Source organism: Notolabrus celidotus, chromosome 6 (assembly GCF_009762535.1).
Source record: "Notolabrus celidotus isolate fNotCel1 chromosome 6, fNotCel1.pri, whole genome shotgun sequence".
In the NCBI taxonomy this organism is placed as follows: domain Eukaryota; kingdom Metazoa; phylum Chordata; class Actinopteri; order Labriformes; family Labridae; genus Notolabrus; species Notolabrus celidotus.
In genome coordinates this window covers 37,464,254-37,478,545 of record NC_048277.1, presented here as the reverse complement: position 1 = coordinate 37,478,545, position 14,292 = coordinate 37,464,254, and positions in this window count along the sequence as shown.

Genomic DNA, 14,292 nt, shown 5'->3' with positions numbered 1-14,292 from the left:
ACAGCCGGTACAAGAAACCTGTTGGGTCATAGTCGCTCTTCTTATTTAAAAGCTTGCATTGGACTTCTATCAAATCCGGGTCCGGTCCGTCTCCGGACAGCTGGAGTCATGTGACCGAGGTTTTTCCCTCCCCCTCTCCTCATCCATGTTGTCTTTCTGGTCCTCTGAAAACCTCTGACCTGCTGACTCCAGGCCTGGCTCCGCTCATCATGACTTTGGTTTGTTGTTGTAGTTAAGTGAAATACGATCTGGTGATAACACAGAGTGTTTGATTCTGAAAATTGACCGGATGTTTTCATTTTGTTTTGGTGAAACCTGACTTCCTGTCCCGCTCCATCTGCTCTGTTGAGATTGATGCGTCATGCTCCGGCATCCGGCAACAAATAGAAGTCTTGTGTATCTGATCCGGAGGACTCCGACCTGCTGGATCAGAGACGCAGCCGGAACGCAACGGAGTGGATCCAGTGGAAGTTAACACATTGACTAGAATAGAAACCTATCAGATTCAGAGCTGTGATGGATCGGAGACGGATCTGGTGGAATTTGGCCGTAACAGCTGCTACGTCTAAACTCTGCCTAAGATCGTTCCTAAATCACTCCTCAACTCCAGCGTACTCAGAGTCAAGAGGTTCGAGTCTTTGAGTCTTTGAGTCTTTGAGTCTTTAAGTCTTTAAGTCTTTGAGTCTTTAAGTCTTTAAGTCTTTGAGTCTTTAAGTCTTTGAGTCTTTAAGTCTTTAAGTCTTTGAGTCTTTAAGTCTTTGAGTCTTTGAGTCTTTGAGTCTTTGAGTCTTTAAGTCTTTGAGTCTTTGAGTCTTTAAGTCTTTAAGTCTTTGAGTCTTTGAGTCTTTAAGTCTTTAAGTCTTTGAGTCTTTGAGTCTTTAAGTCTTTGAGTCTTTGAGTCTTTAAGTCTTTAAGTCTTTAAGTCTTTGAGTCTTTAAGTCTTTGAGTCTTTAAGTCTTTGAGTCTTTGAGTCTTTAAGTCTTTAAGTCTTTGAGTCTTTAAGTCTTTGAGTCTTTGAGTCTTTGAGTCTTTAAGTCTTTGAGTCTTTAAGTCTTTAAGTCTTTGAGTCTTTAAGTCTTTGAGTCTTTGAGTCTTTAAGTCTTTAAGTCTTTGAGTCTTTAAGTCTTTGAGTCTTTGAGTCTTTAAGTCTTTAAATCTTTGAGTCTATAAGTCTTTAAGTCTTTGAGTCTTTGAGTCTTTAAGTCTTTAAGTCTTTGAGTCTTTGAGTCTTTAAGTCTTTGAGTCTTTAAGTCTTTAAGTCTTTGAGTCTTTAAGTCTTTGAGTCTTTGAGTCTTTAAGTCTTTAAGTCTTTGAGTCTTTAAGTCTTTAAGTCTTTGAGTCCTTAAGTCTTTGAGTCTTTGAGTCTTTAAGTCTTTAAGTCTTTGAGTCTTTGAGTCTTTAAGTCTTTGAGTCTTTGAGTCTTTAAGTCTTTGAGTCCTTAAGTCTTTGAGTCTTTGAGTCTTTAAGTCTTTGAGTCTTTGAGTCTTTAAGTCTTTAAGTCTTTGAGTCTTTGAGTCTTTAAGTCTTTGAGTCTTTGAGTCTTTAAGTCTTTGAGACTTTGAGTCTTTAAGTCTTTGAGTCTTTAAGTCTTTGAGTCTTTAAGTCTTTAAGTCTTTGAGTCTTTGAGTCTTTAAGTCTTTGAGTCTTTGAGTCTTTAAGTCTTTAAGTCTTAAAGTCTTTAAGTCTTTGAGTCTTTAAGTCTTTAAGTCTTTGAGTCTTTGAGTCTTTAAGTCTTTGAGTCTTTGAGTCTTTAAGTCTTTGAGTCTTTGAGTCTTTAAGTCTTTGAGTCTTTGAGTCTTTAAGTCTTTGAGTCTTTGAGTCTTTAAGTCTTTGAGTCTTTAAGTCTTTGAGTCTTTAAGTCTTTAAGTCTTTGAGTCTTTAAGTCTTTAAGTCTTTGAGACTTTAAGTCTTTGAGTCTTTAAGTCTTTAAGTCTTTGAGTCTTTGAGTCTTTAAGTCTTTGAGTCTTTGAGTCTTTAAGTCTTTAAGTCTTTAAGTCTTTGAGTCTTTAAGTCTTTGAGACTTTAAGTCTTTAAGTCTTTGAGTCTTTAAGTCTTTGAGTCTTTAAGTCTTTGAGTCTTTAAGTCTTTGAGTCTTTAAGTCTTTAAGTCTTTGAGTCTTTGAGTCTTTGAGTCTTTGACCCGGGCTCTATTTCTTATAAAACGTCTCTTTAGTCTTCTTTAAAAATAGAAGTCTTATCGTATTTGATCCGGAGGGCTCTGACCTGCCGGATCCAGTGGAAGTTAACACATTGGGTAGAATACAAAACCAGATCCGGTGCCGTGACGGATCAGAGACAGATCTGGTGGAATTTGCCCGTGAGTTTCCTCTCGTTTGTTGGATACTTTGATTTCTATAACGAAGGACACGGCCTCTCGTCTCAGATGTTCTTCATGAAAGGATCAGAGAGTGTTCATTGAGGCCGGTCAGAGCGGTTCCTCCTTCACTCACTGTTTGTTCCTCTCAGTTTATAACCACATTCACTTTGAAGTGACTAAATCACCATTTCAGCCCAGAGGCAGAAGTGGGTCATTTTAGGTTTAATGCCACGTTGTGCTATATATCATAAGTACCATGAAAGTACCGCTGCTACTCTGGTTGGCGGGCGTGACTTCCTCTCACTGTTCCCGACGTGAAGTCAATATTCATGCAGCTTTGTACCCCTCAAAGACAAACCCAAAAAAACACTCTGCACAATAAGCTTCTTACATGGAGCCTGAAGAAGTTCTTCTTCTCTGTCCATCTGAACTCAGCAGCAGCAGACTGTGACACTTCAGCATGTTCAGTGTGTGAAGAAGCAGATTGGATGTGAGGAGTTTGTGGAGCGAGCTGCAGCAGCAGACGCCCCGGGTGGGGGGGGGGAATCAGATCATTGCAGCTCTGTGACAGAACACCGCAGTCGGCCTCTTTTAAGACTCACCACCTGCGGGCTGAAGACGCTGCTGCAAAGTCAGAGGCTGTCAGCAGCAGGAGGACTGTCACACTGCAGGAGGAGGGAGGGAGGGAGGGAGGGAGAGAGGGAGGGAGAGAGGATGGTTATGATGGTGTATAAGATGTGCAAAGGATGGTTCCTTAAAATGCTTCATGGCTGGATTAGATTAGCATATTTACCTGCTGCAGTAACTTCTGTATTTGCTGGTTGAACTCACTGTGAGATGATGTGCTGGAAGAAATGTTGCACAAAGTAACAGCTCTCCAAAAGTGAAGCCAAAACATGTGGACCGATGAATCATAAAGCACATATAGCTAACTTATTAGCTTGTGGAGAGCTTGTAGAGAGTTGATTGCCTGCTTCAGCAGCTAGTGGGCCAGGGGCTTTAGCTTCAGGTTGGTGAACATGCTTGTAACAGAAAGCGAGCTAAGCAGTTAGCGCTAATGCTAGCCCCGGTTAGCTCACCGCCAAGCTATTTAGCCATATAATTCTTAGGTAACCTACCAGCAACACCGTGACGTGAATCCTTCCCAAACAACTCTGTTAACAAGTCCTCATCCTATAATGGGGGGACAGTTGATCCTACAACTGGACCACGTTGGTGGCGGTGCTTGTTGCTCAAAGCTACTTTCATGTTCCTGATTTTATTTCGTAGGTCTTCTACTGAGCGCGCTCAGAAACACCACACGCTTTGACCCTGTTCAAGATCTGAAACCAGGCTTTCCCTCTCTCCTTGCTCGAAGGCGGCAATAGCTCAGTCCATAGGGGGCCTGGCTTGGCAACTGGAGGGTTGTCGGTTCGAGTCCCAGAATGGACGAAGTCTGGCAAGTGGACTGGTGGATGGAGAGGTGCTGGTTCACTTGCCTGGGCACTGCCGGGGTGCCCTTGAGCAAGGCAACCCAAATCTGCTCGGGGTGCGCTGGTTGATGGCAGCATCCTCACTCTAACATCTCTCCCTAAATGCATGTCCACTGCATGTTTGTGCATATGTCAGGTGCATTGTATGTATATACACCAAACTGTGCGAGTAGCGTGACCAAAAACATATAACACAAGTGGAAAAATTGAATTTCCTCCCTTGGAATTAATAAAGTATGTTTCTTCTTTCTCCTTGTTTGTTCTGTTTGAGAAATTAACTTGCTGATAACAGCTGTTTGTTCATTCTATATTATTCTAATCTAATGTCCATTTCTTCTTGATCTTCTCTCAGTCACAGCGGTACCGCTCGCCTTGTTTATTGTTGTTTATGTGTAGTAGGCATGCACAGTTTGAATTTGTTGGATCAGGGTTTTCCAGGAGGTTCCCTGGACATATGACGTTTTGCACCAGCCTCGCTTTCATGGCGTAATTAGTTAACTGGCAAATTATTTGCAGTCGTGCATGCGGCTAACGCTACGGCCAAATGGGCCGTTCCATAACGGTACGTTAAAGGTGACATATCACGTTTTTTTCATCAACATATATTGGTCTAAGAGGTCCCCAAAACATGTCTTTAAAGTTTATGCTCAAAAAAACACTCTGAAATCAGATTCTGGTCTGCCTGTAAACCCCTCTTCTTCAGCCCTCCTCAGAACAGTCTGTTTTCTCTCTGACCACGCCCCCATCAGGAAGTGGGTGTGGCCTCAGCTGTCCAGCACGTTGATCTAATGTTTACATGTTGGCTGAATATACACGGCTGCTCACAGACCCGCGTTACTTCAACCCTCTGAATCTGATCCTGACGGAGAGGCGCCTGCAGCAGGACCTTTCTGAAGGATTGGTCACAGATTTAGTGTTACTTGTTTTATTTGTCAGAATGTCGACGTGTCTTGATACACAGCTGCAAACATGTAGCTATGTGGCTATGCTAACTAGCGCTAGCACTTATCCATGATAAATAAAAATCCTCCACTAGATCTTCAAATCTGCAGACGTGGGGAGTCAAAGCGACCTTTGTGTTTATTAAGACAGCCTACAACTAGCATGCCTCCCTCCTAAGCTCCTTGTTAGCACACATGTGTGCAGGGAATGAAAAACGGAGGAGGGGTTGAGTTGTATTTTATACAGTCTATGGGCTGAACAAGCTCCGAGCTCTGACTTCCTGTTACAGACCGGATGGCGTTGTGACGTATGAAAAACATTGAAAACTGAAACGGCTGGTTTCAGCACACATTTACAGAAAGGTGGAGAAATCAGAACAGGGGCAGAATGGAGTCTTTTCATTCTCAGGGGGTTTGTAGACAGGGACACATATTTCAGGGAGAGAACCATTAAAAAGTCCATTTTGCCTGATATGTCACCTTTTAGGACTAATGGTCCCGTTTGTGTAATGGCTGGACGTGCATGCGGGCCCAGGAGCTAAAGCTAACCTACAGCTAACGTTATCAGCTAAATATTACAACCAAAACTATCTTCCCTAAATCCTGGAAACTCTCACCTCAGAATGATCCAATTAACATCTTCAGGTCCGGGGTTGAAACAAAACGTCTTCATTTTTTGCTGATATTTCCTAAATGAAAATAACATGACCGTTGTGAGCTGTTTAACGTGGCTGTCAAAAGATGAAGACTGGTGAAATGAGACTCAGAGTTTACACAGACAGGGGTGGACGGATTGGGAGCTGGTGGGTCTCTTTACAAAGTGTTTAATTTACAGTTTTTGATCGATTGTCTTTAGTAAGTTTTATTCTTTCCATCAGTTAAAGGTTCACCTCTTTTTTCTATCTTGTTGCTCGCCCACACCTGATGCTGTGATACAGATTAGCCACACCCCTTTTAAGTTGTCTGTCTTTGCAAAATGTTCACCTGATGAAGATCAAGCACCGAAACGTTGCCATTCAACTTTTTATTAGCAGGTTGGACAGTGTGCGGGATTCCTACAAGACCAGACATACAGCTGTTAATAATATCCTCATGTGTTGTCCTTCTTAATGGGAGAAATATCAAACAAACACATGCAGGACTGATGCTCATAACTTTTCTTTGTATGACTCCTTAAACCTTCCAGGACCGTCCAGGACGAGGTTTTGTTTCCGAGGCAGCCTGGCTCCTCGCCACCAATCTGAGGGCAGCGATCCCAGCCCTCCCAGGACGCCCCGTCTCATCCCTTGAAAACAGTCCTGAGACCATTTTGGAGAAGGTCAGTGAGCAGCGTGTTCGGCGGCGGAGCCTCAGTGTACCCGTCGCCCCCTTTGTCTCTGAATGAATGGGGACGTCTAATTACTGGAGCAGCGACTGGGGCCGCCAGTCCTCGCTTACAAAAGACACGAACACGCAAAGTTTGGTGCCAGAGCACAAATCAAAGCCAAACGGGCGATTAGAGAAGAATGTGGTTTGTATACAAAGAGTCCACTCTTGTTGATTCTGTGATGAAGACAATTAGAGACAAGAATGTTATGTCATTAACGAAACTTTCATATCTTAAAGAGCTCATAGTGTCCTGTTACCCCTCTAGAACACTACGCTCCCAACATGCAGGCCTGCTCATCGTACCTAAAGTCTCTAAAAGTAGTATGGGAGGTAGAGCCTTCAGTTATCAGGCCCCTCTCCTTTGGAATCATCTACCAGTCAGGGTCTGGGAGGCAGACACCCTCTCTACTTTTAAGAGTAGGCTTCAAACTTTCCTTTTTGATAAAGCTTATAGTTAGAGCTGGATCAGGCTTGGACCAGGTCTTAGTTATGCTGCTATAGGCTTAGACTGACACACTGGGATCCTGTCTTTCCCTCTCTCTCCTCTCTCTGCCTGTCTCTTACTTTAACTCTTCCTGTCCCATTAAAGTTACTAACCATAGACCTTTCTGGAGTCCCTGAGCTCCCTTGTCTCGTAGATTCCTCTGAGCTGCCGTAGACGTCCTCCTGCTGCGGATGATCTGGACTCCAGCTGATACGGACGTGCTGGACTCCAGCGGCAACAGCTTCTACTACTCGTCTCATCACTATCACTTCTCTCTCTTACTCCCCTCTATCTGTCTTTCCAGACCCAACTCGGTCTCAGCAGATGTGTGTCTAACATGAGTCTGGTCCTGCTCCTATTACCCCTCTAGAACACTACGCTCCCAACATGCAGGCCTGCTCGTCATACCTAAAGTCTCTAAAAGTAATATGGGAGGTAGAGCCTTCAGTTATCAGGCCCCTCTCCTTTGGAATCATCTACCAGTCAGGGTCCGGGAGGCAGACACCCTCTCTACTTTTAAGAGTAGGCTTCAAACTTTCCTTTTTGATAAAGCTTATAGTTAGAGCTGGATTACAAAGCTTATTTTGGGGTGGCAAATTGGATTTCAAGTGGTGCCAGTGCCACCCTTGGCCACCCCTCTGGACACGCCACTGCATAGACCTTTCTGGAGTCCCTGAGCTCCCTTGTCTTGTAGGTTCCTCTGGATCTCTGCCGTAGCTTCCTTTTATGGGTCTGTTATTCATCCTTTCTTTCTATACCTTTTTTCTTCCTTCTACTTTCTTTCTTCCTTCCTTTTATTCCTTTTTCCTTTCATTCTTTCTTTTTTCTTTCATTCCTTCATTCTTTCCTCCTTTCATTTCTTTCTTTCTTTCGTTCTTTCTTCACTTCTCTTTCTTCTGTCTCCCTTTCTTCCTTCCTTTCTCTCTCTCTCCCTTTTCTTATCCCGTCCTTTCCTTCTGTCTTTCCTTCACCATTTATTCTCCTCTTTTTCTTTCTTCTGGTCTCCCTCTCTTCTCTCTTTTCTTAGACCTTTCTGGAGTCCCTGAGCTCCCTTGTCTCGTAGGTTCCTCTGGATCTCTGCTGCTGTGGACGTGCCAGACTCCAGCTGCTACAACTACTACTATCCGTCTCCCCACTATCATCTCTCTCTCTCTCTCTCTTCATCTCCCTCTATCCCTCTCTCCAACACGGTCTCAGCAGATGTGTGTCTAACATGAGTCTGGTCCTGCTGGAGGTTTCTGCCTGTTAAAGGAACTTTGTCCTTGCCACTGTAACTTGCTAAATGCTGCAAAGTGCTCTGCTCATGGTGGATTAAGATGAGATCAGACTGAGTCCTGTCTGTAAGAGGGGACTGGATCTTATCCGGTCTTGATGTTTGGGTCTCTGTTAATAACTTAACATAGAGTACGGCCTAGACCTGCTCTGTTTACACACCCCTTCTTTTTAAAGGATCCCTGGAAATGGCCCCAAAAAGAGGTGATTTTTGCCCCTTTTTCCCAAATATCTCACTTCCTGTCTACATTTCACGATGACATTAAGAGACTTTTTTGTAAGTGTCAGGAAGCTGGATATGTTTACAAAAAAATTATGATTCTAGGAGAACCTGCTGCAGTAGGGTCGGCTCCTAAAGCCTCCTATGGGGCGCTATTGAGCCAAATTCTCCCCTCCTGTATTTGAGAACAATGATTTATCACATTTTTCTTACCAGGCCTTGTGCACATGCATAAATCAGAGACTTTTCAGATATGTTTAAGAGCACAAAATTAGCAATCATTCATGGAAGGAAATTATCAAAACCTTTGCATCATTCTTTACTTGCACAAAGACAAGTAGCAGCAGCTGAAGTGTCCACCATGACTCAGCAGTCATTCGTGTAGCTGTCAGCAGTTCCACCTGCCTCTTCATTAAACCAGCCGTTAACAGGAAGTGCTCTGTCGAGGTCGGACTGTGCCGGATCAGACCAGAAACCTTGCTGCTTGTCACAATAACCGAGCCTCAGAGCGTCGTCTGTCTGCGTGTACTGTAGCGCCGTTCACTGCAGCAGCCAGCTGAGAGGAAGACTCCCTGCGTGGTCATGACAACGAGGGTGGGGGGGTGGGGGCGCGAGGACAATGGCGCGCTGTGTCCTCCCCGGCTGGGCGGCTACGACGATGACGAAAACGATGGCGAGAGGAAAAGCAGCTGTGGTTTGTGCTGAGAGTGACACAGCAAATGAACTGTGATCAATGAGGAGCAGTCTGTTTCTGTTTCTACGTTGAAGAAACTCCTGCATGATCATTTCTGTTCGTGCATCTTCGTCTAACGCCAGACTGCTCTTTGTTCAATCAATCAATCAATCAATCTTTATTTGTATAGCGCCAAATCACAACAAACGTTATCTCAAGACGCTTTTACAAACATAGGAGGTCTAGACCACACTATGTCAAATTATGAACAGAGACCCAACACCAAGACCGGGTAAGACTCAGTCTGACCCCACCTTAATCCATCATGAGCATTGCACATCGCAGTATTTAGCTAGTTACAGTGGTGAGGAAAAACTTCCTTTTAACAGGCAGAAACCTCCAGCAGGACCAGACTCATGTTAGACAGCCATCATGCCTCGACTGAGTTGGGTCTGGAAAGACAGATAGAGGGGAGTAAGAGAGAGAGGTGATAGTGATGAGACGAGTCGTAGAAGCTGTTGCCGCTGGAGTCCAGCACGTCCGTATCAGCTGGAGTCCAGATCGTCCGCAGCAGGAGGACGTCTACGGCAGCTCAGAGGAATCTACGAGACAAGGGAGCTCAGGGACTCCAGAAAGGTCTATGGTTAGTAACTTTAATGGGACAGGCAGAGTTAAAGTAAGTGGTGAAGGGGTTGGGGGGAAGAAGGTGAGCTAGGATCCCAGTGTGTCAGTGTGCGAGTTCCCCCGGCAGTCTAGGCCTATAGCAGCATGACAAAAGCTGGTCCAAGCCTGATCCAGCTTAACTATAAGCTTTATCAAAAAGGAAAGTTTGAAGCCTACTCTTAAAAGTAGAGAGGGTGTCTGCCTCCCGGACCCTGACTGGTAGATGATTCCAAAGGAGAGGGGCCTGATAACTGAAGGCTCTACCTCCCATACTACTTTTAGAGATTTTAGGTACAACTAGCAAGCCTGCATGTTGGGAGCGTAGAGTTCTAGAGGGGTAATAGGGCACTATGAGCTCTTTAAGATACGAGGGTGCCTGATTTTTAAGGGCTTTGTAGGTTAAAAGAAGGATTTTAAATTCTATTCTACATTTTATTGGGAGCCAGTGTAGAGAAGCTAACACTGGAGAGATGTGCTCCCTCTTCCTAGTTCTAGTCAATACTCGAGCTGCGGCGTTTTGAACTAGCTGAAGAATCTTTAGAGACTTATTGGGGCGGCCTGATAAGAGGGAGTTACAGTAATCTAACCTGGAGGTAACAAATGCATGGACTAGTTTTTCTGCGTCGCTCTGAGATAGGAAGTGTCTAATTTTAGAAATATTGCGCAAGTGAAAATAGGCTGACCTTGAGATTTGCTGAATTTGGGAATTGAAGGATAAATCTTTGTGGGATCTTTGTTGACGTCTGAGTGAGATCCAGCTGTTTATTGGACCTGCTGTAACTCTGAATGAGGACATGTTGAGTCTGAACTTTACAAACAAACAATCGCAGCTGTGTCCTCGGGTTTAAACAATCATCCTTCATCCTAAACATCTCCTTCCATCCCAGAGTGAGGGGATGGAAACATCAAACATCACACTCTGGGCCTCCATATTTCAGCTCAGTGACGGCTGTTTAATCAGGATCATGACTCCGCCTACTTTTGCATCACTTTGTCTTAGACTATCCCCGTGTCTCTCCATCTTTCATCCCCCTGGCGCTGTAGTTGTGAGCGACAGCTGGCCTCAGTAACAAGACGCCATCTAATGTAGTGCACGAACATTTGCATTCAATCCCCAAATCCTTAATATATAAACAACCCCACTTTTCTCTTCAGACGTAATTTGAGGGAAAGAAAGTCGAACAAAAGTACAAACTAAAAGAAGTGCTAGTTGAATCTAACATAAGCCCCGCCTCTGACAAGTCAAACAGCCAATCGCGAGGCCTTACCTGCCAACATTGGACTGTGAAAAATAGGGAGATTTTCTGGAGTATTGGATGTTAAAATCAGCCAGTACCCAGCAACCCCGTCCATATATGACCCTGAACTGCAGATGAATACATTTCATAAACAGATATGTAAGTTAAACACTTTAAATGTCTCTTAATTTCAAGGTTTGCAGTCAAATGAAATAATGAAAACATAGAACATTGAAAAAAATCCATGTCTTACAAATATGACAAAATTCATCAACATGTTGAAGAGTGAGAGTAGAGTGAGCCACTGCAGGGAGGAGTAATTGTGAGTTTAAGGCAGGTTATTTACACCCCTTAACACCTCATGTGTCTTTGGATGTATAGCATCAGAGCCATAGACATCACCTCTTGGTTTTTGAAGAGATGTTAGAAGCCCAAAATTGACCAATGAAGCTGTAAAGGCCACGTAAAGTCGAGCATTTTAACATGCGACTTAATGGGGATTCCTTTACCTTTGGAGGCCGCCTCTAGTGGCGACTCCAGGAACTGCAGTTTTTTTTACACTTGGCTTCTTGCAGCTTGGTCAGAGCCAAACGGTCCTTTCTTGTGCCTCAATCCAGCGCAAAATCCCACACCTGGACACCAACATGACACAGTTGGGGATGCAGTGTGTGTGCACAAGTGCGTGATGGTGGGAGAATGTTCCAGTGCTGTTGCACAATCACAATTTTTAAAGGGCTATTCCAACATTTATGTGGCAATTTTGAAAAGTGTGATGCTCGGAGTGCTTATGTTCCCACATTTCCTTTGTCATATATTTGTATCAGATGTTATCCCCCCCACCTGTTATTGAGTAGTAATGGACTACAGATGGAATGTAGCTTCCAGCTAAATCTGGTGCTTCCAAAAAATCTTGAGGGAGGATCGGGCTTCAATTGAAGGGAAACGTAAGAACACAAGACCTCCATCCATCCATCCATCCATCCATCCATCCATCCATCTTCCTCCACTTATCCGGGTCCGGGTTGTGGGGGCAGCAATCTCAGCAGGGAAGACCAGACACTCCTCTCTTCTGGGAGGACACCGAGGCGCTCCCAGGCCTGCTGAGAGACATAGTCTCGACAACGTGTCCTGAGTCTTCCCATGGTCTCCTCCCAGTCGGACATGCCCGAAACACCTCCCCAGGGAGACGTCCGGGAGGCATCCTGACCAGATACCCGAACCACCTCATCTGGCTCCTCTTGATGTGGAGGAGCAGTGGCTCTACTTTGAGTCTGAGCTCCTGACCCTCTCTCTAAGGCTGAGCCCAGACACCCTGCTGAGAAAGCTCATTTCGGCCGCTTATTCTCAATCTCGTTCTTTCGGTCACTACCCACAGCTCGTGACCATCGGTGAGGGTTGGGACGTAGATTGACCGCTAAATTGAGAGCTTTGCCTCCTGGCTCAGCTCTCTCTTCACCACGACCTGATTTTGAAAATGTCCTTGAAATGTGGGAACATAGGGATGATGGCGTCATATTTGTTATCAGCATGAAGGGCAAACAATGTTTGGAAACTTTTTTTAAATTCATATATGAACTTAACTCTCTTTAAAGTGATACTCCACACATCGTCTTCATAGCATCCTTGCCGATCGATGACTTTCAGAATTGAAAATACTCGAACACACGAAAGTCTAAGACAGCTCATGTCACTCCCCTGCTCATCTCGCTACACTGGCTTCCAGTTGCAGCTCGCATCAGATACAAAACTCTAATCATGACTTACAAAGCAGGAACCAAAACCGCTCCAGTTTACCTGGAACCCCTCATCCAGGTCTACTGCCCTTCTCGCCCGCTACACTCAGCCTCTGAAAAGCGCCTAGTGCTTCCAGCACACAAGGCCTCAAAATCACTAGCTGGACTCTTCTCTTCTGTTGCCCCTAAATGGTGGAATGAATGTTCCAACTCCATTCGATCTGCAGAGTCCCTCTCTACTTTCAAAAGACAGCTAAAGACCCAGCTCTTTAGGAAGCACTATGCACTTAGCTAGACTGTTCTCCACTGTTGTCCCCAGTGGCAGATCATGTCTTCCAGCTACAGTTGACTCACACTGTCCTGCTCTACTCTGGGACTCTGTGTTCAGGTCTGGAGTGACCCAGCACTTGGTACTTTGGTCATTATTGTGGCGATGTTAATTGTTGATGATGATAATGGAAGGTCTTAAATGGTTTGATTGCTTCATTGTAGATGTTCCTTATTTACTTTTGTGCATTGCTTTTACACTGCTTGGCAGTACCTGCACCCAAATGGACTTGAAGCACTTTGTTACTCTTACTGATCTTGTTTCCTCTTGTCAGTCCCTCCATGAAGTTGCGATTTCGCGATCGCAACTATCAACGCAAATTCAACCAATCAGCGCGATTTTTTCGCGGCCCTGCAATTTTTTACAATGACCGCAACATTCCCGCAAATATGACCAATTACCTCAACCTCAGCCCCTGCACGTCATCGGTTTTGTCATCAATTTGACTTCCTTGGAACATAAACGTAAGTCCTCACTTGATCGGCACTTTTCAACAACAAAACACGCACAGAGAACGGGTGAAAAGAGGGGACAGCAGGCAGGACAAGTGACCATGACAACGTTGTTATTTATAGATTGAGGGGCTCAGTGTTAGCTTGGTCTCTACCTGCAGCAGGTGTGCTTTATGAACCAGCTCTCCTCACCTCCATGCATCTGTCTCATCTTCATTGATGATTTTTACCCCCGGTGTGTGTTAGTGACAAAGACACAACCGGGGGACGTCTGTTTACTATTTGATGTTTGACGTTGTTGCCGTGGTTACCGTAAAAAGCTCTGCATCTACAGCTTGATTTAATCCAGTTTGGTGAAACATCAGACACATTCAGTAAGTTTTGATCAACTCCTCGTCATCAAAGATGCAGATTCATTTCAGAGTGCCGTGAACTGACTGTGCATCAGTCGCAGCGAGGTGCATTCAGGGACCGTCGTAAATGTGCAATACAGTCCTTTAATGGCATTTTTCTGTGAATCAAGAGAATCAAAATACAGTCAGTGGCCACATCAAGAATCCTTTCTAAAAACAACTGTAATTTAGCATTTTTACTTGCCCCTGAAATGTTATTGGGGGAAAAAAGCAAAAAAAAATAATCGCAACTTTCACCGCAATTTTTTCAAAAAGCTGTCGCAAATTCAGGCTTTTTGGGGACGCAACAATCACAAAACAATCCCGCGAAATCCTGGAGGGACTGTCTTGTCTAGATCTTTGCTTGTGTTGTTCTTGTTCTTGTATGTACGTCTCTTTGGATAAAAGCGTCTGCTAAATGACATTGTAACTTTGTAACAAGTCAGAAAATTGCCCCCTAAACTCAGGAACTGGAACCATCCGGTGGAGCATGATTGCAGCGTAGTACGGCTCCACTCCTCTGGACACACCTCAGCTCAAATCACCCCAAGGTTTAAAAACTCAGTACTTTAAAATATTCTTTAATTAAAGTGGTTCTTCTCTCGTGGGCTAAAAAATAAAACAGTAACATCACATTACACACTGAGCAAAGACACACACAGCCAGAAGTGATACGCACCTCACAGCATCAACAGCTGTTTACAATATATTACTGTGTTTCTTACAGACTCACACAAAGT